Source organism: Pimephales promelas, chromosome 15 (genome assembly GCF_988280905.1).
Source record: "Pimephales promelas chromosome 15, fPimPro1.hap1.1, whole genome shotgun sequence".
NCBI classification, from domain to species: Eukaryota; Metazoa; Chordata; class Actinopteri; order Cypriniformes; family Leuciscidae; genus Pimephales; species Pimephales promelas.
Window position 1 is genome coordinate 29,223,294 of NC_142783.1, and position 21,600 is coordinate 29,244,893.

The 21,600-nt window shown below is 36.1% G+C and overlaps 1 protein-coding gene across 1 annotated transcript in view; it reads left to right on the forward strand.

Moving 5' to 3' along the window:
• The first annotated feature begins 269 nt into the window (after positions 1–269).
• plekhh1 (pleckstrin homology, MyTH4 and FERM domain containing H1) overlaps positions 270–21,600 on the forward strand; it is a 65,745-nt gene continuing 44,414 nt past the window's right edge. Inside the window, exon 1 of the mRNA XM_039667365.2 lies at positions 270–289. The gene's annotated coding sequence lies outside the window, so the exon portion shown is untranslated. The remainder of the gene's footprint in view (positions 290–21,600) is intronic.

A 21,600-nucleotide genomic window follows, 5' to 3' on the forward strand; every position in this document is an offset into this window, starting at 1 on the left:
AAATACGGAACACTGAGATTACTGTACTTGTTCATCCCCTACAATACATGAACACCTATACACTAGTTAAGAAGCTAAAGGATTTTAGACTTCTCCAAACAAATGCGACTGAAACCGGTCAGTAAAGACTCAACAATGGATAAAAAGCTGTTGATGTTTAGAGTTTGTCAAGCTGTTGTTTTTGTCTTTCTCTCCCCGCATCAGAGGTCAAAGTTGGAGATCTCAGTGTTCCAGCAATCCATGTCTTCGCATCCGTCTTCATTAACCGTCTGGAACTCCTCAATCCACAGTATGTCTGCCTCTCTCATTCCCAACAAACTCAACTCACTGTTAGCTGCCATATTTGCACCATTCATTGATTTTAGCCCACATAGCTGGCATAGAGTTTGTTATGAAACTATATACCTGTGCATCGGTACTATTAAGGGAGTCTTGTATTAAGCATATTTCACAAAGACCATCATTAGTGGTAGCTGCTAAGGCCCAAACTTACATAACTTATGTAAACGTTGGCACGTAACTCGTCCAGCACTCTTTGTGGTACAGACGTGAATGAAACCTAGAATTCTGTGTTTTGATTAGAAGTGTGCTATTATATTTTGAAGTAAATTTTGTAAACTTTCACTGTCTATATCTAAGGAAAGAATAGCATGGAGACCAGGGCCAGTAAGAGGGTAAAACACACTCGCAACCACCCTCAATACCTTGCAAAAAAATAGGTATTTCAAGTTTATGTAAACCCTAAGTAAAGTTCAAGTATATTTTCCAAGTATACGTTATGTAGTAAGTGTATTAAAATCAATGTACTAGTAGTATACTAACTCTTAGGGCGAGATTTGCCCACTCTTTAGTTTTAAAAAAGGATCCTTAAATCATGTGTACTTGAAGTGTGACATTAAGTACATCACTAGTTTACATCTCTGAGTGTTTCTTTTGCATTAAACTATAGACCATTTCACAAGATGTAAACAACACTGGTCCAGAAGCACTTCCTGTTTCAGTTTTTTAACACTACATAAAAGCTGGGATAAAATACAACCGACAGAACATTTAAAACTGAATCAAAAAGTTAAACAAACATCTTTAAGATGTTTTCTTTACATGTGAAATGAAGAAAGAATGTTTCTGGACCAGTGTTGTTTACATCTTGCAAAATGGTCTATACTGTGAACAAGACTAAAAGTTAATTTAAACGTATACTGATGAAAATATTACACTCTCAGTAAAGTTGTTATAATTAAACTATAGCCAACTTGTTTTTGCTTGTTACTACTCTACATAAAAAGTATTTTCTCTTATTTTTAGTTTAAAAGAAGTTATCACAGTTGAATGATTTTTTTTAAGGGCAAGCATGGCAGTGAGTTTAGTATGGCAAAGCACTCACATTGTCTTCCTAATTGTCTTAACTGTGTCAAGAAATGAAGTTGCAGGTAAATATGACAGACAGATGTATTGTCAGACGTCAGATAAACACTTTAATGAAAGCAGATTCACCAGCATGGGGGTAAACTGATGACAGAAAGATAACAAAGATTTGAGAAAGAGGGAGAGAGAGAGAGAGAGAACTCAGAGCCATGACTTGGCTGAACTTACTGTGAACTGTGCCAGATTTATTTTCTCCAGCCTCTCTCTCTCCCACTGGGAGCCAGATTTACACGGCTCTTTCTCTGTACGTGTGAGTTTGGGAGCGAAGCCGCAAAGGCTCGTGGGAGGCAGGCGGGAGGGAAAAGGGATGACGGGGATTCGGGGGGTCTTTTGTTTATGGCTTCACCACAAAGACACCTCTCTCAACCTGCGGCCCTAATTCATCCTCTCAAACTCTCTCTGCTGAGCAATAAGGACTAAACACCTCTGCCTATAGACATGGGTCCCCCCAAAGTAGTAAATGTGTATCTTCTGTCATCATTCATCATTGTATTGTATTTATGTGGAAAAAGGTCACTGGCCTAGGCTGGGGGTAATGAGTGAGTGAGTTTCAGTGGGGTGTGTAGGTCTTGTGTTTGTCTCTGGGTAATAGGTGTCGAATGATATTGAAAGACCCTCCACCCCCGTTTTACCACGTGTGATTGGATAGAAATGGACGTGTGCAAGTGTGTGTGTGCTAGTGTGTTTCGACTGATAAACCCTACATTACGAGGACAAAATGTCCCCAGATGGAAATATTCAAAATCCTTGTCCTTGTGAGGACATTTTTTGGTCCCCATGAGGAAATCAGCTTATAAATCATACTAAGTGATGGTTTTGTTTTTGTTTTTTAAATGTAACAATGAAGAATTTCTTCTGTGATGAGTAAGTTTAGGGGTATGGGATACAGTTTGAACAGTATAAAAATAAATGACACATGAAAACACAACTGTGTGTGTGTGTGTGTAAGGATAACTTGTAATAGTGTCTACAGTGTAAGGTGGACAGATACAAAGTACATTGAGTACTGTAGGCTACTTAAGTACACTTTTTGAGGATCTGTACTTTACTTGAGTATTATTTTTACTGGAAACTTTTTACGACAGAATCCGACGTTGGATTTTGGTTGGAAATGAAAGTCGGGTTGACATCAGAATCCGACTGATGTTGGTTTCTGGCGCCAACCCGATTTTCATTTTCAACCACAATACAACGTCTGTCCAACGTTGGAGATTAATGTCAATCTGTTGTTGGATTCTGGGCTGGCATCAACCTGATTTTCATTTTCATTTTCTTCTAAATGCGAATTTTGTCATTGTTTTGGAGCACACTAGCTTATAGATAGCAGTAAGGCCAACATTCATAATAAAAGCCAAAAACCTTTAAATAGGGCACTATTTGAGGGAACCAGACTGACGTCTTGGGACGTCTTTTGACCATACGTCAACATCCGCCTTTTTAGGGTACCCTTAAACGTCGGTTAGATGACGATCCTGGGCTGTCATACAACTGACGCTTCACCTTTAATGTCATTTAGGTTTAGGGGTAGGTTTAGGTCTGTTATATGACGTCTTGGGATGAGACCGTGTTAAGGGAACAGACATTTGGGTGTCCGAAACCATTGTGGACGTTGGACACTTATTCAATCTCACATTCGGTGCCACTACTGGAACTGTGTTCTAGAAATAAATTTGATATTGATATGAGGGTAGGTAGGCAGGCATAGATTCAGAGGCATACTGTAAGTATTACATACAACAATGCAACATACTTAAGTACTTTTAAAAACAAGTAATTCTGTACTTTTACTTAAGTACTTTTATTTGTAACAGAGTAATATTTGACCAGTAGTATCTGTACTTTCACTCATGAAAGTTGAAAGAAAATAGTTTCAATTATTTCCAATGGATTGTGACTCCAAGTATGCTTTTTCTACTAATATTACCCATAACACCTTGCAGTATTATCTTTTCAACTTCAAGTCTAAAGCAGAAGTTGATACAGCAGTTTTTTAAAGTATAAATCCAAATGGGTAAAATTAATTATTAATGCATTTAAAGCAATGACTATAGCTAGATGCTAATGCTAACACAAACAACACCTGAGGTCAAGAGGGTAGTACGTCCCAATACTTGCACACTTACTGCATCTTGCACACACTGAAGTTATTCTGCACATAAAAACACCTAAGCACACCTATACACCCAGGAGAAGTGAAGCGCATAAAAGGGCCAATGGTTGAATAGAAAACGAAGTGTAACACCCATTTGAATATAAACAGGGGGATCTCCTTACAGAACAGATCACATCCAACAGCGCTGGGAAAGACGGATGAGGTCAGGGTACTTTTCATTGGTGGAAAGGCAGAAAAAAAAATTCATTAATTACTGTAATTACAACCAAAAGCCTTTTCACTCTTTCATTCAGACAGTGAAAGAAGTAGGTGTTGCTTGTCTCTGTGAATGGAGAACACATATACTCATGGCACACGTACAAATACACACTCGGCATACACACTTGCAGATGTATGGACAGGGATTGACTTGTTGACACACATGATGGCAGTCTCAGAAACAACACAAATACACAAGCCACACAGTGGTGTGCAGCATAATCTCATTTTTCATCTTATTCTCTTTCTCGGAGCCTCATTTCCTTCATCACTATGAGTGATGTGGTTAGTGTCAGGGAGCGAATCTGGTGTATGAAGTCTATGTCTCCATGTCATCTACTTGCTGTTTGTTTTTGTCTTGCTGTGTCTCCTCATGGGCTTCAACAAAGCCCAGTAAAGTATGGAGTTCTCAAGTATCAGTCATTTTATAAAGAAAGAAAGTCAGATCGAAAATATGTAAAATATTAAAACATAGTAAATGTTTCTGTGATAACATAAAGGACTTCGGTTTCACCTTCACATTTCCGCAATATCAGTAATATTATCACTTCAGGATGTACGTATCAATCAGGTTCATTACTGAAACTTATTTTGTTTTTTAGCTTTGTTGTTGTTAGAATTGCTATTTAGCCAATTTTCTGTTAGGTACTTTCTTGTGTTGTATAGAGAATACTCACATTTCTGGCTTATTAAGAAACAAATTAATTTTTTACATATACAAAATTAATAATAATGTACTAATTATATATTCATATATGCACTCATTGTGAGTGTAAAATTGAAACTGATGCAGATAAAATTATGGAGAGCCACAAGGCTTTGTTTTAAGACCTTTACTGTTTTCCTTCAGCATGCTCCCACAAGGTGCTATCTTTTGAAAACCTGATATAAAACTAAGACAAAAACACACTTTCCATGATGCAATAACTTATTTTATGTGTTTATAACATTAAGATTATAAAGGTTTGTTTGCTGTGTTCTCCAATGTATTCCTAAAAAAAAATGGTTTAAAATACAGAAGACTTATTTAACTGTTCAATGCCTCTGACAAACCATGGAAAATCCCTAATAAGTATAAGTGTTGTGTGTACCTCATTACAAAGTATTGACAACAGAACCGGAAGAGAATACAATGCTGAATAAAGTCGTTGTTTTTGTTATTTTTGGACTAAAATTTATTTTCGATGCTTCAAAATATTCTAATTCACTGATGTCACATGGGCTACTTTGATGATGTCTTTATTTCCTTTCTCGACAAGGACCGTATACCATACATACATTTTCAATGGAGGGACAGAACGCTCTCGGACTAAATCTAAAATATGTGTTTGGAAGATGAACGGAGGTCTTACGGACTTTTAAACAAAACTATTCAAAACAAAAGAAAACAGACTATGTAATCCGAATGAAATGTGAATTTCTCTGTGGTGCGTTCACTACTACGAAGATCGCGAGTAGGCATCGGCAACTTCATCTTTGCAGCTGACACTGACAAAGAAAACACTTGTTTATTAATAAACAATTGAAGTGTCTCCTTGCTATATTAGATATATCCATAATCATTACTTTTGCCGGTTCCACTGCTTAATACATAATATCGGTCTTTAGTGTTCAGTTTATACAGTTTTTTTCAAATATTAGTTAAATAAAAAACTTTTTTTTCTCAAAATCTCCCTTTTTTTCTATTTTTTTTCTGTAGTTTTTTCAATAAGTACAGTTCATTGTAGAACGTAGGCCTACTCATTTAGAAACAGATATTAGGTTCAGCCCAAAGTCAAGCAACATAAAAATAACACAAAAGTAACTAACGTAAAAAGTTACTTTCCAAAGGGGGTAACTAAGTAAAGTAATGGATTACTTTTTTAAGAAGTAACGAGTAACAAGCAAACACTACTTTTTAAAGTAACTTCCCCAACAGTAAGTACACTCTTAGAAGAAAAGGTTCTATATAGAACCTTAAAAGGTTCTATCAGTGCTACATATTTGGAACCCCTGGTTCTATACTATACACTTCCTCTGGGTTCTATATAGAACCCTAATGGGGTTCCATACTTGGCCAATAGAACCTTTTACCAAAAAAAATGGTTCTATATAGAACCATTTTGGAGTTCCATATATGAAGCGGGGGATGGAACCATTTCTGGTTCTAAATAGAACCATTCCTTCTAAGAGTGTATGTTGGCTATGTTTATTATTATATGACATACATCCTCATTCTGACAAGATGTGTATCAAGCTGACTCTTAACACAGTGTCAGATAGCAACAGCGTTCAGTTCGTTATCCTACTGAGCAGCATTCCAGTCTGTCTCTGTCTGTCAATAACAACCATTCAGAACCACACATGTTCTGCAGCAAGTAAAATCCCCATATGCAAGCATTTCATATTCTCACCGCAGTGCTGCTTGTTGCACGAATACATAGGCTACATGTGTTTATGTAGACTGCACATTATTTGTTGTATACTTAAACCTATATTTCACTGTATAAACCGACCTATGAAACTCTACAGATGCTAATTTTGCCCTTTGCTAATGGAACGGCTAATCCTGGTGGAGCGAATGCGCATGGTTGTGCCTGGGTTTGATTCACAGCGAGGGAGTGTATCACTGTCAAGTCATTGAGTTTGTTGGTTGTGGTTAGCTTTACAACAGTGTTGAAAGTTAACTCATCACAAGCCGGTTGTTGGTAGGCTAATCTCAGATGTGTTTCAAAGATCATGGAACTCATGTGTCCCCTGCTGGACACAATGAGAACCACAGGCTAACATGTTATATTGACTTCCACCTCTTTTGGTCTTTTCACCATTTCATTGATGGAGTTAAAGAGAACACAAGACGGACATAAAGGGGCACGCTTGTCTTCATTGTCATCTTGCAATGCATCAGAGCATGTTCATACTGCCAGGCTGCATTTACATTATAAAGGTTTCACTGTTCATAACACATTTTGCTCTTAAATTTTCCTTGGATTGGATTAGACATGGAAACCTCAGTATACGAGTCAGTTCACTGTTGTTAATCAAAGGTCTTTGTATTATAAGCTTTGTGAATACAATAGTATGTACTTTGACCTTTTATATTTACAGTAGTTGGTTCTTACTTGTTACAAAGACAAATATTGTCCCACACCCATACCGTTGGCCATTATGTTCTTATGAAGTATTTCAGCAGTACAGAGCTCATTTATATTCTGCTGTATTATACGTTACCCACTCAGCCCACTTTCCACTCTATTTCTTCTCCCTGCTCCTCTTCATCTCTCTCGCACCCCTGGCCAGCGCAGCAGCTGCGGGGCAGATGTGAAAACGGTTGCGTATGAGAACAGGTTTACCACAGTAGTACTTCATCAAAGAAACATATTTTCCCCAATGTTTCGGGGGTTTTGTTTTATACGTATGGATGATTCTGAACCACTGAGACGTCTGTCAATGGAATTATTTGTGCTAAAGGAAGCTGACAGCAGTGCTTGTGTTTTTTGGGCTTGGCTGGGAAATCAACAACATGTATGTTTATAAATGGGACATTCTGGAGAGTTAGATTTCCATGAGAAGCAGAAATGAGGTTGCAAAATCTGGCGTATATGGGATGGCCATGTTTCAGCTGTCTACTGTAGACGTTAGTTACGCCTGCTGGGAATCGACCGCTAATGCGTGTTAATGCAGTTTGAGCATGCTGCATTCAAAAGCATGTTTCACACTAAAAAAATAAAATAAAAAATGCAAGTTAAGCTGTCCTTGCGATGCTAGGGTGTTTTTTTTTTTTTTTTTTTTTTGTGGTGTTAAGAGCATTGCTGTGCGATTCCAAGTCAAAAGAGCCCACCTCCAGCTCTATGATATTCCTAGATATGACTCAGATGTTTACTTAATGTATGATTTGTTTATTTTTACCCATTTTATCTTCTGTTTCCATCAAATCGTCAGTTGTATCCCCTGAAAAGCACACCGCTCCTGCACTCTCACATACACTATTTGAGTCATCTATCATTCATGTCCATGACAGTGGCGTAGCCACGAGGGGGCCTGGGTGGGCCTAGGCCCCCTCATTTACATGTCCGGTCCCCTCAGATTTCTGATTGCTTAAAAAAAAAAAAAAAAGTTGTTTTATTAGGATTGATAGATCAAAATGCTGCGCGGTAAAATGCGGCTTATTTTCAAACTTGATTTGTTTATATAATGTGTTGCGCGTAACGTACGCTGTCATCTTCATCTTTGCATGAGAGTTAATATGCCGTGACAATGGCAGGCGCTCAAACTCAAAGTACAATATTACACTTTTTTTAAAAAGCACGGAAAGATCAACTTGATATATATATATAAATAATGTTGCCCCCTCATTTAAAGACGGGACCCCCCAAAAATAAAATTCTGGCTACGCCCCTGGTCCATGGTACAAATCTTTAGAACATATTACCCCTATTCATATTCTTAACAAGTATATTTGTCTAATTTTAAAATTATTTTATAGATATTATCCTTGAAACATGATATTTACATGATAATTATATAGAAATCCTTGAAACATGATACAGTTATCCTGCACAAGATATTAAGAATTAATCTTTAATACGTTAAAAAAACTAAAGTTAACTTTGTCAATGCATTTACATATTTTTTTTACACTTATTTTAAATAAGAACTGAATACAATCGAAAAATCTTAAATACAGTTAGATGTAATATACATTCTATAATACATGAAAACAAGGATTTTTTTTACTCTTTTGATTTTTAAGAGAAATGTTCACATTCTGATAGCAATCAATAATAGAAGTGGTCTAAATAAGAAAACATTGAAATCACAGGACCAAAAAATCCGAATGCAATAATATGATAGTGAATAATAATATGACTAGAGCTCTGTAAGTGGCTTTCTTTTATTATTATTGTAATGTTATGTGCTTTGAGACATAAACGGCATCTCTGGTCTTGTGACGCTTTTCAGACACTGCTTTGTAACTTTGCATGCATGTGTTTTGGAGAATGTGGCTTTGTAGAAACTCTAAACTAAAGGGAGCTTTATAGATCTTATGCTTTCAAAGCTATAGCTTGCTATTGCTATAGCCTCTCTGAAGATGGCCATCCCTACCTTTAAATGCATGTTAATTGGAATTAAATGAAAATGTATGATAGTTTACATTTGTTTTAAATGCAATTACCTTAAGTTTAGAGTGTTTTATGACCAACTTAGTTAGGACTTAAGTACATCTTTATATATAATTTCATTCATAATTATATTTTCTTTGAAATTAGGCAGTCTAAATCTACAGACAAGCATTTATGGTAAACAAAAAATGTCATTTCTATTGAAACTTGTATGTCTAAATGTAAATTACACATGTCGTGAGCTTAGAATTATAAGGTTCTATCTCCACTTTTGGTCGAAAATGAGTTTTTGACATAATCTGATCCATTAGGTGTTTATTAATGCCTGTGTGGTGTTATTTTTGTAAAAAAAAGATTAATAGATAAAGCTATAATAGAAAATTATTCTACACAACAGTTTTGCCAGCTGAGATGTAAAAACTTTGACGCTCAATATCTCAGAACTACCCTAAACGGAGATAGAACCTTATATAATTCTAAGCTCACGATGTGCATTGATAGAGTTGCAATTTAGTACACTGTTAATACATGAACTTTAAATGCTTAGATGAACAGTTTAAATTATAATCAAGTACTTTCGACGTGTTTTAGTAAAATAATACTTCTTTAAAGCACAGAAAAGTTGATTAAAATAATAATTTAACATGTACTTTAAATCTTTGTACAGCAAAACTTTCAATTTAACATTACAAAGTGCACTTTTTACAAGTGTTAAGAAACAGTCATGAAAGTGTAACCTCTACGTGGCATTTTAATTCAATAATATTATATCATTTACAAGTACAGTTAAAAAAAAAAGATTTAAAGTACACAAGTACACATTCAATGCAGTTAAACATACTTTTTTCCGTAGGAAGTCTAGTTCAAAATTCATTAACCGGCCCTTTTTTTTCTCTCAGTATTAATAACAGTGATTGCTGTCATAGAAAGCATCACCAATAACTTATGAGTGAAGATGTTTGTGCGAGGCCTACATGTGAACACATGCCTCATTGTCAATAAAACTGAACAGCAGATTTCTCCATTATTATAAAGACAACAGCATGCCGAAGTGTCCTCTACACTCAATGAACAATAGAGTGGCAGGCGGGAAACAGTAATTAGTCTTTGATCAAAGTGTCCGTTACCCAATACGAAGCGGCACTGGAAGGGGGGCAGCATGTTTGGAGAAAGAGAGAGTGCTTTTTTTCTTTTCCCATTCTTTCACACAGTTGAAAATGAATGGGGCCGGTTGATGCTGGGGTCACGGTCACGGCCCCAACATGGAGTGGTCACGGTGGTACAACATGAAGGCACGTTTCTCAAAAAACATTGGGCGTTTGAATCTGTATTTGTTTCTTTTCTCGTTTAGAGATGATTGGAGGAGGGCTATGGGATGACGAGGGTCCTTTTATTTTCTTTGAGTCAAAGTTGGAAGTAGAATTCAAGAGTAAATACTACTGACTACAAAAGAGAAAGAAAATATAACCACAGCTGACAAAAGAAAGGAAACAAGAGACGGGACAGAAAGACTGTTTTTGATTCTCAGTAAACATGTCAGCCTGTTCATATTTATTTTCCTTTCCATGTCAAACATCCTGCTCATATAAATAGCTGCAGGGAACGTATGTTAATTTGTGCCGTTAAAACATTTAATATAACTTCATTAATCTGTTTTGAGGGGGAAAAAATATCAACAGATTTCTGTCAAAGTGATTTCTGTATGAGACACGCAAATGAAAACAATAGAGGTTTTGGTGGTAGAGATTGAGAGAGCAATTATATTAAACTACCCTAACTTAAACACAACCATCGTGCTTTTCCATAGTATTATCATTGTTCTCCATGGTAAATAACAGACTTTGAGATAAATAGAAGAATGAAACACAGCTGGTCCTTCATGGAAGATACATGGTAGAGAAAAATAAGATTTTAAACAGTTATTTGGTAATAAAAATATGATTAAGTCTCCATAACAATATGGAAGAGTTTCCAAAAACAATCCATTTTTAAAATGAAGTTGGCAGAATCTTACATAGATCTGTATGTGTTCTCAATTAAGCTTGTTCCTTATGGGAGGAAAGGATATTTTCATTTTTTTTTTTGTTTATCTATTTTGTTTATTATGTTTAAAGTACAGTTCCAATACCTATTATATCCTGTTGTTTATACACACACACACACACATATATCTTTGGTGTCAGGTTGTTGTGTTGTATTGCTGGACAACATCTCGTGTTTTTTCCCCCGTTTTCACCAAGCTTGAGGTGAACTTGTGAGGAAGAAAAAGCTAGCAAAACTAATAAAAACAAAAAGTTGTCTAGTATGCACAAATAAAAATCCCAAACAACTTTAGCGCCTCGTTGTGGCTGTTTTGTGGAAATAAACTATATTTTTTTAATGTAACTGCAGGGGGCAGTAGATCATCCTAAATTGTGCTTTGGATGAACCCCAGGTCTTCTTAGCCTATAATGATACACTAAACCGAGGTGCACTGAATCAAAATCCAGTCATGTTTTCTTAAGTGGTTTAACAGTGTTTTTGTCAGTGTCTCATCCCTGATGCAAAGTTACATCAGCCAGGCCCAAACATAAATCATACAATGCTACACACACATACAGCATACCCACATAATGTCGTTCCATATCAAACTGCATTAAACAGTCATTTTCGCTTGCCTTTTACTCTCAAATTATTTCTCTAAAGCAGTTATTTCAAAAAAAAAAAAAAAGATCACCAAGCTAAAACTACACAAAGCTGACAGTGTAATAAAAAACAGCAGTCAGAAGAATCCACTGAGAGAAATAGTTTTAAATGCCACGTTTCACATGCTAAAGACACAGAACAAGCAAAGTGTTTATGCCACATTCAGACATTTATGAGGTCAGCTGAACTGTTACACAAGCACACAGGGCAGACTTGTTTTTAGCCCTTTTGCACTGTAAAGTGTGCTGTTTTTTGGTCTACTCCCCCAGTGCTTATTCCTTCTGTGTATGTCTGCTAAAGCCATCACTGCGCTACCCCCATCCATCCAGATACACCAGCGCTGTCTCTCTCTTACTGCCTTCACTCGATAACAACAGGGATCATCCCTAAACTGTTTATGAAAACTCGGAAGTCTCCTAACTGTATAATTAATCCATACTAGGATGCAGACATTATAAATAAATAAATAATTGTTGTTTAAAATGTATGTATATTTGAAAATATTACTTGATTGTGAAATTATTCGCTTGAACAGTATTTAAGTAGGTTATTATTCCATGCATATACTTGGGGATACTTTTGAAATGTTTACTGCTGTAAACTTTCTTTTCATCAGATAAAATGTATGTTGTTTCAAACAAAAATATTAAGCATCACACATATTTTCAACATTGATTATAATAAGAAATGTTTATTTGAGCATATAGAACGATTTCTGAACGACGCATTCTCATCCTAGGGCGTCATCTAACTGACACATTTGGCCATGCGTCTAAATCTGACGCACATGGCAACCTTTTGCGTCAGTTAGATGATGCGGCCGGGTTGATTTAGGTCTGGGGTAGGGTTAGACCACTAGGAGGCGCATCTCATGTTAAAGGGTGCCATGTGCGTCGGATGTTGACGCATGCTCAAGATGACTCCTTGCAATGAGAACGGGCCAACCCGATCTCACGACCAAGTCGTACGAATTCGACGAATGATTAAAAAGTGGCTAATTCGTAACAATTCATACGATCTCACTCGTACGAATTAATACGATTTTGCTAAATCGTACATATTTTTTTACGAATTGGCCAATTCGTATGAATTCGTACGAATGACCTACCCCTTACCCCGCCCCTAAACCTAACCATCACGTGGGTTTAGACAAATCGTACGAATTAGTACGAGTGAGGTCGTACGAATTAGTACGAATTAGACACTTTTTAATCATGCGTTGAATTCGTACGAATTGGTCGTGAGATAGTGTTGGAACGGGCTGAGGATTATGGGACTGGAGTAATGGTGTTGAAAATTAAACTTGACATCACAGGAAAAAATTATATTTTTTAATATTTGTATAGAAAACAGTTATTTTAAATTGGAATAATGTAATAGGCTATTAGTATTTTATTTTATTTATTTTTTTACTTTTAAACGGTAGTGTATAGGTGTGTGATATAGGATCAAAATACTCTTTTGGGACACTGATTATGGATACCATACCATTCTTTATGTGGACAAATAATCACTTCCGGACCGGTTCCTGTCCACATTGCTTGATTGGCATCAGCTTGAGTAGCTTCATCTTTGATGTTCAACCAGATACTGGACATCTTCCACCAAATTCATGTTAATGTGCAATTCTGGAATTTGAAATAACAATACAGTATAAAGATTAGTGTGGAAAACTCCAAACATTTCAAATCTAACTGTTCGCTTGTATCCAATAGCAAAATATGTGGAAATAATCTATCCTGAAAGATGATATACCCAGGGCTACTCAAGTAACTTGATTACTAATATCCTCCATTAGATTTACGTCCCTGATCACAGTGATGTTGTTGGAAACATGGATGAGTAATACATAGCACAGATGTTTAAAGTTTGAGACATTTGACTTTAAAAAGAAGGAAATGTTGTTTACTTAAACTGAATGTAAATCACAGGTTTGCTAGTTACACAAAATGAACAACTCAAGGGACTCTTAAGGCTGTAAGATTGGAAAAGTAAACATTCATCTCCATTATGCATGCATTTTAGTGGTTTAAGACTTTATTTAGAGGTTTTAGTTTGTTGCCATCATCTGACACTCATAATACAATGGTCCCATTATGATGGCAGTCAATATGATGTCATTACTTCAGAGATTCATGCTCAAAATACTTGAACTGATAAAACTTTTTAAAATATTTATTTTGATGGCTTATCTGGGGCCTGGGGACCTCCTGAGGCCACACATGAGAAGCGTGTCCATGGAATAGACCAGAGGGAAACAGGAAAAATGATAAAAATTAAATAAGTAAAGTGGAAAATAATAATAAAATCAGTTAAAATGTTTAATTTCTGCTTTCTACAGTCAGAAATCACTATTGTGCATAAAGTAACTTTTGACCCTCTAGCGGTTAAATAACAACTGCATCCATTTTGCAGAAGAACATCTTTTTGTTTGTGTGTGCGGATGAATACGGTCGTCCTTCTGCTCATAAAACATTCACTACTAAGAGATAACCAGTTTAGATGGAAAGGATCTCAAGCTGACTGAAGATGTTATAGCCATTAATGGACACGGTATTACCTTGAAAATAAACTTCAGCAGGAGAGCGCTACAACAACCACACTGAAATGCCCCTTCACAATAGATAATGATTTACAATGAACTGTTAGAGAACTACGTGGCCATTTATCTGTTCAATACCTCACTCACCAATGGACTAATAAAAACGCAATCTTCACGTCGCTGGAGATGGCTGTGCTGTGATGTTGGACTGGAGATTTCAAATGTCGTAAAAAATCTTTCACGACATTTCAAACCTTAGTTCTCGTAATCTCCCAAAAGCCAAGCCAATGTTGATTCTCGTTTTATTATGAGTGTTGTTGTCGTGTTTTTTTGATTCCCTGGACTTTTGAGATTTAGCTACTCCATGCCAACATTTAATGTACGGGCGAGTGATGAATGCTCGCAATTTCCCCCAAATCAATCCCGTTAGTTCTAAACAATAAACACTTAAACTATAAAAGCTTATGGTGTGTGTACTGTATATATTGTGTCAGATGTTGTGTGCTGTTGTGCTTTTCTTTTCCCCTTTCTGTCTCTCTCTCTCTTCATACAATGTGAATCTTACAAAACAAGCTTTTTAAATCATGCAAAGCAAGCATGAAACTCCTCCCTTAAAAGTTAGTCACTGGACATAAGCAGACTGTACAAAAACGAATGAGATTGTTGAAAAGAGATTTCATTTTGTAGAAGAAAAAGGTTATCTTTTTTGTTTTGTTCTATTAGTCATGTCTGAAAGGCAAATATTAATGTGTTGAATTTGACCTATTCATACAAAGACAAATACTTTGTTTTCTTCAGAATTTTGCTGTTGGTATGAACAGATTTTTCTATTAAATAAATAAATACATTTATAAATAATGCAATTTTCCAATGATTTCAATAGTCTCTCTGCAGCATTACCAAAAGTGGTCCTAAGTCAAATCTCAGAAAATACCTTTTTTTTTTTCCTTTTCCCCCCTATAATGTCTGTCCACATACTTCCATTCTTTTAGCATGCCATAACATAAACATGTCCAGTATTTAGTGAGAGATCTCGTCTGTCCTGAGGGGCTGAGAAGAGCAATGTGTTTTGTCTAAAGGTAGCAGTGCGATGGATGGATGGATAGATGGATGGATGGATGAATGGATAGATGGATGGATGGATAGTCATGGTGTGCATATGTAAAGACAACCCCACCTCAATCAGCACATAAACACACAACACCACTAAAGGAACACCACTGTGTGAGCATTTGGGGATGTGAGTGTGAAGGTCTCGAATGGTGAAGGTGTCAAGCTATTTGGTGGCATGGGTGCTTGAATCTTTTTTTTTTTTTAACTCTTAACCATATATTTAATTTACTGATATACTGTTAATATGAAGTATAGCAAGCGTTGTATTGTAAAATATCCTGAATAAGCACAATAATAATTGGTGGTAAAGTATGTCACATGATTAAAGTTCAAAAATTGACATTTAAAATTTAAAAACACCATCATATACAAATATCATTCATTAAATGTTACTGTTTGCAATATGTAATTGAATATCATCAAATGTGATGCATTACAGGAACTTCTTCAATTTTTTTTATTGCCGTAAATAAAAAAAAATGTTAATTGTTTTATGTATATATTTCAATATAAATTACACTTTAATGAATTTTTGCTAACACTTTAGTTTAGGATCCAATTTTCACTATTAAGTAGTTGCTTAACATGCATATTAGGATATTGGCAGTTTATTAGTACTCATATGATATTAATGCCTTATTCTTCATACTTTAATCCACCTCATACCTAAACATAACAACTACCTTACTAACTATTAATATGCAGTAATTAGGAGTTTATTGAGGCAAAAGTCATAGTTAATTAATAGTGTGAAATGGACCCTAATCTGACTTGATTTTTTTTCTTCCAAACATTTACACTAAACATTTTCTGTAAAAGAACATATTGTAAAGTAAATATTGTAACTTATAGTTATACTGTAGTATTTTCCGATCTTTTTCTGTTAAAGTTATGAACATTTTTGCTGTGTGTGTGTGTGTGTGTGTTTTGGCTAATACACCTTCAGTCAGTCAGTGAGACACTAATCCACAAGATTTAGGAGAGCATTCGGGGCTGAGCTCTCTGTGTGTGTACTATAATTTTCAAGAGAGTTAGGGACTTAGAGAGAGATATTCAGATATTCAGACATAAGCCACACACAAACACACACACACACACACACACACACACACAGAAACATGGATACAATAGCAGAGCTCAGTAAAATACAGTGGTCGGTTTTGAAATAAGGGGCTTGTGTGAATGTGATAAACAGCCATCAGTTCTGCAGTCTGTGATTTGAGGACAAGTGTCTGGCCACATTTCCATGGACTCCATCCAGATCATATGGACCTGTACTGATCCATATATTATCCAGGACCAATCCCAGCAGGCAAGGCATACATATGGTTTTAAGATAATACATTCTCATACAAATTTTCATCTTAGCCAATGTGCTGTTATACCAACCATGTGGCTTTGTTGATGAGAGGTGTGCTTTTTTTAAGATCAGACAAAATGAAAACAAACAGAAATGTTGAAATTTTTGTTGAAAATTTCGGTTTTGTAAACATAAATTAATATTAAGAAGAATAATGAAAATATTACAAATATACATATTAGAATTTGCATTGCTAAGAAATGAAAGAAATAATAAAGTTTATTTATTAACATCCTAGGAAATAGGAGCCTGCTAAAAACGTCCTGGTGGTGAGTTTTCTTGATGAATTAAAACTTTAAAACATAGATAGAATTGTATCTTACCACTAGGATTACTCCTAAATCGCACTAAAATATTTTAGCTATAGGAGTTTTCTCTTAAATGTTATTCACAACGACTTTCAAACTTACTCTTAGTAAGGAAAAATGACAATTCCTAAACTAAGAGTGAGTCTTCTTTGCTATGGATGACGTCAATTTTTATGCACAAGTTTCCTTGCAATGATCACGGTGATTGGTTGTTAGATGACCGGAACATCCCATAGACGCAACAAATCATGGAATTACGGCATCTAAGTATGTCTGTGTCCTACACTAAATAATAATAGTAATGTCATCGAAATGCATATAATGACATGTTTGTGCAGGCCCTGTGAAGTGTAATTCTAAAAAGGCAGAGAGAGTGAGAAAAGTCGTGAATTCAATTCAATTAAATCAAGGTATACCACAATGAAAACCGAACTTGCCTAATAATGAAAAACGACACTTGCATTAACACTTGATTGGTTAATTGACATCCTATTAGCCTAAATAGACTACTTAAAGCGAGGAAATGTTGTTCCTATTGAAGTAATGTAATAGTTGAATGATGGTGGGTTATGAACTCGCCAACACAGAAAAGAAAGCCCAAATGGACGCAGGATCAGTTACTGCTGCTGGTTTAGTTGGTGTTGGGAAAAAACATAATAAAAGGGAAATTCGGCACTGGGATATCAAGCAAAACTAAGCATAAGACATGGGAGAGGATTTGTTTGCAGATGAATGCAGCATTCCCGCTTGTGTCGCTACAATCCTTTGTAAATAGGTCTTAGTGAGTTAGGAGTCCTTAGTTTTGACTTCTTGTAAGCTGTCCCAGACTTAGGTGCTACTTTTAGGGCTAAAATGCTTCTACTAGAATTACTCTTAGTGAAAAAAAGAGGAGTTGCTCCTAAATTTGCCAGTTAGGAGCAACTTTTAGCTTTTACAGTCCAGTTACCCATGTAAATACTATATACTTATTTTAGTAACAATTACTGGGTAATAACTAGTACTAACCCTGAACCTACCCCTAAACTTACCCATGTTCCATGTACTTACCTTATATTAGCCGGTACTTTCTAGGTAAGTACACTGTAAGTACTGTACTGTAAAAGGAAACGTTACCTAAAATTCTTTGTGAATATGGCCCTTGTTATACAACAATCCTTTCATTGCTTTCTAGTAGCCTATAAAAGTAAAGTGACTTTTGGTACATGAAAAGTCCTGTGACATAAACTGTGCAATCCATTTTGTTTCTAAGAACGTTTTATTTTTGAGAATGTAAAAATGTGACTTGGCAATTGCAGCTGACCTTCACCTGCTGTACTCTTCAGTTATCTGCCGAACACAAAGCCCACGCTCAGAGAAAGTCAGCCTGAGCAGGCCAGAGAGAAGAGAAAATAGATAACAAGGAACATATATTGTGATTTGACGAATTCAAATGGAATTACACATGAATGTATCACCTATGAATGCATCATTGCTAATGGCAATCCTCAATTCTTTAGGCCTGGGCTGCTGCTTCACGCTATTGCTGTTGAACATGGTTTTCGCTAAATTCTTATTTTTAAAAAAAAGGAGTTTCCATTATGATCCACTCCCTCAGAGGTTCCAGAGAGGCTGGCCAAATAAAGTCCTAACAGGGCAGCAGAGAGGGAGTAAAAGACATGTGTGAATTCAAAATGGCATTTTTGCACCCCTTAAAAGTCACTGTTAGAAGGAGAACCACCCGAAGGGTCATTGCAAACTAGAGTTGTAGTCGAGACCAGCTCAGTTGTGTTAAGACTGAGACCAGAAGAGGGACGAGTCTGAGTCCACATGCTCCGACAAGACCAAGACCATGAAAATATGGTCTTAGACTTGACCTTGAGTCTGAGTCAGACCATGAAGACCATGAAAATATGGTCTTAGACTTGACCTTGAGTCTGAGTCAAGACCATATTTTCATGGTCTGTGCAGAGTCCAAGACAATATTATCATGTTAGTAGTTTTGGTCTTCGAGCCAGAGTCTGAATGTAGACTGAGTACACATGGTCCTGAAAAGACCAAGAACATGAAAATACGGTCTAAGACTGAGTACAAGGGCAAATTTTCTTGGTCTTAGTCTTGGTCCTCGAGGCCAAGTCTAAAACCATATCTGAATTCAATACCAAATCCAAGTCAGAGTCCAAGTCCATATTTTCATGGTTTTGGTATTTGAGTCAGAATCTAAGACCATATTTTCTTGGTGTTTGACCTGTTGTCAGAATCCAAGTCCATATTTTCATTGTCTTGGTATTTGAGTTAAAATCCTAGTCCATATTTTCATTGGTTTTGGGATTTGAGTCAGAATCTAAGACCAAATTTTCTTGGTGTTTGACCTGTTGTCAGAATCCAAGTCCATATTTTCATGGTCTTGGTATTTGAGTCAAAATCCAAGTCCATATTTTCATGGGTTTTGGTATTTGAGTCAGAATCTAAGACCATATTTTCTTGGTGTTTGACCTGTTGTCAGAATCCAAGCCCTTAGCCAGTGTTGTAGTCGAGACAAGTTAATTTGAGTCAAGACCAGAAGAAGGTCAACATGATCCTGAAAAGAACAAGACCATGAAAACAGTCTTAGACTCAACCTTGAGTCTGAGTCCAAGACCATATTTTAATGGTCATCTGAGTCCAACACCAAATCCAAGTCATAATCCAAGACCATAATTTCATGGTCTTTGTCTTCAAGTCAGAGTCTAAGACCATATTTTCTTGTACATGTCGTTGACTCAGGAGCATGAGGACTCAGTTTTGACTTGGACTGGATCGTGTTTTTTTTTTCAGTGTGATGTGGGATTTTTTAAAATTCAGTTGCTTTTGCAAAATACTCATTTGTACATATTCGTTATATACCTTCACCAAGGCAAATTCATTTCAGAGGTTTATTTACTACAATCTTAACAGCTGTAAGCATGCATGAATGTTACTCTTGGATGTACTAAACAGTCACATAAATGACGATAATGCCCTGCATCACTTCAAGTGTCTGTTAGAGTAAGTAGGCCTAGTCATGCTCACTTTCGAATGTAATTCGCTCTATGTGGTTTTTAAGTTACTGTGCTGGGTGATGACAGTGTGAGTGGAGTGTCAGCCCACTGCTGGGTGGCATCATCTTGTGTTTGACTGAGTTTAATCACTTTAACTAAAAATACAGAATTCATGTGCACATCTTGCATGTGGACAGACTGTAATTTGTGCTCACACAAACAGTTCCACTCCAGGCAAACTTTATTTTAATTCTTCGCTCTTTTTCCAGGTTGTCCGCAGTCAAGTGAAACATTACATTCTGAGTTGTCATGGTTTATTTTGACTGAGGGCAGTGGAGCACTCTCTCTCTCTCTCTCTCTCTCTCACACACACACACACACACACACACACACACTTTCTCTTCCACATTTGTTTTAAGGAATGCATGTTCCTGGTTGTATCTGTCAAAAGTTTGGAAACATTACAATATACAGTATTAACGTTCTTTAAATAAGTCTCTTATGCTTACCAAGGCTGCATTTATTTAATACACAGACAGTAAAAACAGTAAAATAGTGAAAAATTATTACAACTTAAAGTATTTGTTTTCTAGTTTTATTAATTTATATGTTGTATAATGCCTTTGGTGTGAGAGACCCGGGTTCGAATCCACTGTGAGACATCAATGTGTCCCTGAGCAAGACATGGACACAACCCCTAGTTGCTCCAGAGGCGTGCGACCTCTGACATATAGCAATTGTAAGTCGCTTTGGATAAAAGCGTCAGCTAAATGAATAAATGTATGTAAATGTATAAAGAAATGATGATATTATTTGATTTATAGTTCTTTTTATATGTACATGTACTGTTCTGTTATTGTTTATATTCTGTGTGAATTGGGTCCTTTGCTGTATGGGTCGTATATGACCGTCGACAAATTTCGGTTTGGAGATCAATAAAGTTATAATTCATCTTTGTATGCATTTGCTTTTATGTGTATATATTTCTGTGCATGAAATGCATGCAGATGCAGAAACATAACTTTGAAAATGAAATATTAAATGGATCAAAGTTTATAACTGTCTAAGCATGACTTCGGTTAACCATCGGCTGCAGCGGTTCATAACAGAACAGTCACGTGTCTGCACTGAACACAACAGGGTAACAATTAGCTTAACATTACATACTTTACATACATACTGGAGGCAAGGAGAAAGAAAGAAAGAGAGAGAAAGAGAGAGAGAGAGGGGCCTTGCCTGTCCTCTAACATCTGCAGCAGGCCCAAAGTTTTATATACTTTGGTGTTGCTCTGTGAAACCATAGTAAAGGAGAAAATGGAAATGTAATACTACTGATTATGGCATTAAATGCAGCTGCACTGTCTTTATATAATTCTTTATGATGAAACAAAACTAATGTTTAAAATATCAGGATGTTCCTCAATATTGGCCACAGATTTTAAGCTTGTAAAGTCTGATACTTTGCACACTGAAAATAAAAAGAAGTTTCTGCTAAATGAACAGATGTAATTGCTGTTTCTTGAGCTACAGGATAATGTCCGTGCAGTAGATTAATTTTTTTTTTTTTTTTTTTTTTGAGGAATCCAGTTAGGGTCAATTAAAGCATGCATGAATCCCCTCACAAACTTCAATAATTGGACTCCTACAAACTTTTTATTGGCCTGTAATGATTCAGCTTTCACACTAAAGGCTACTTCA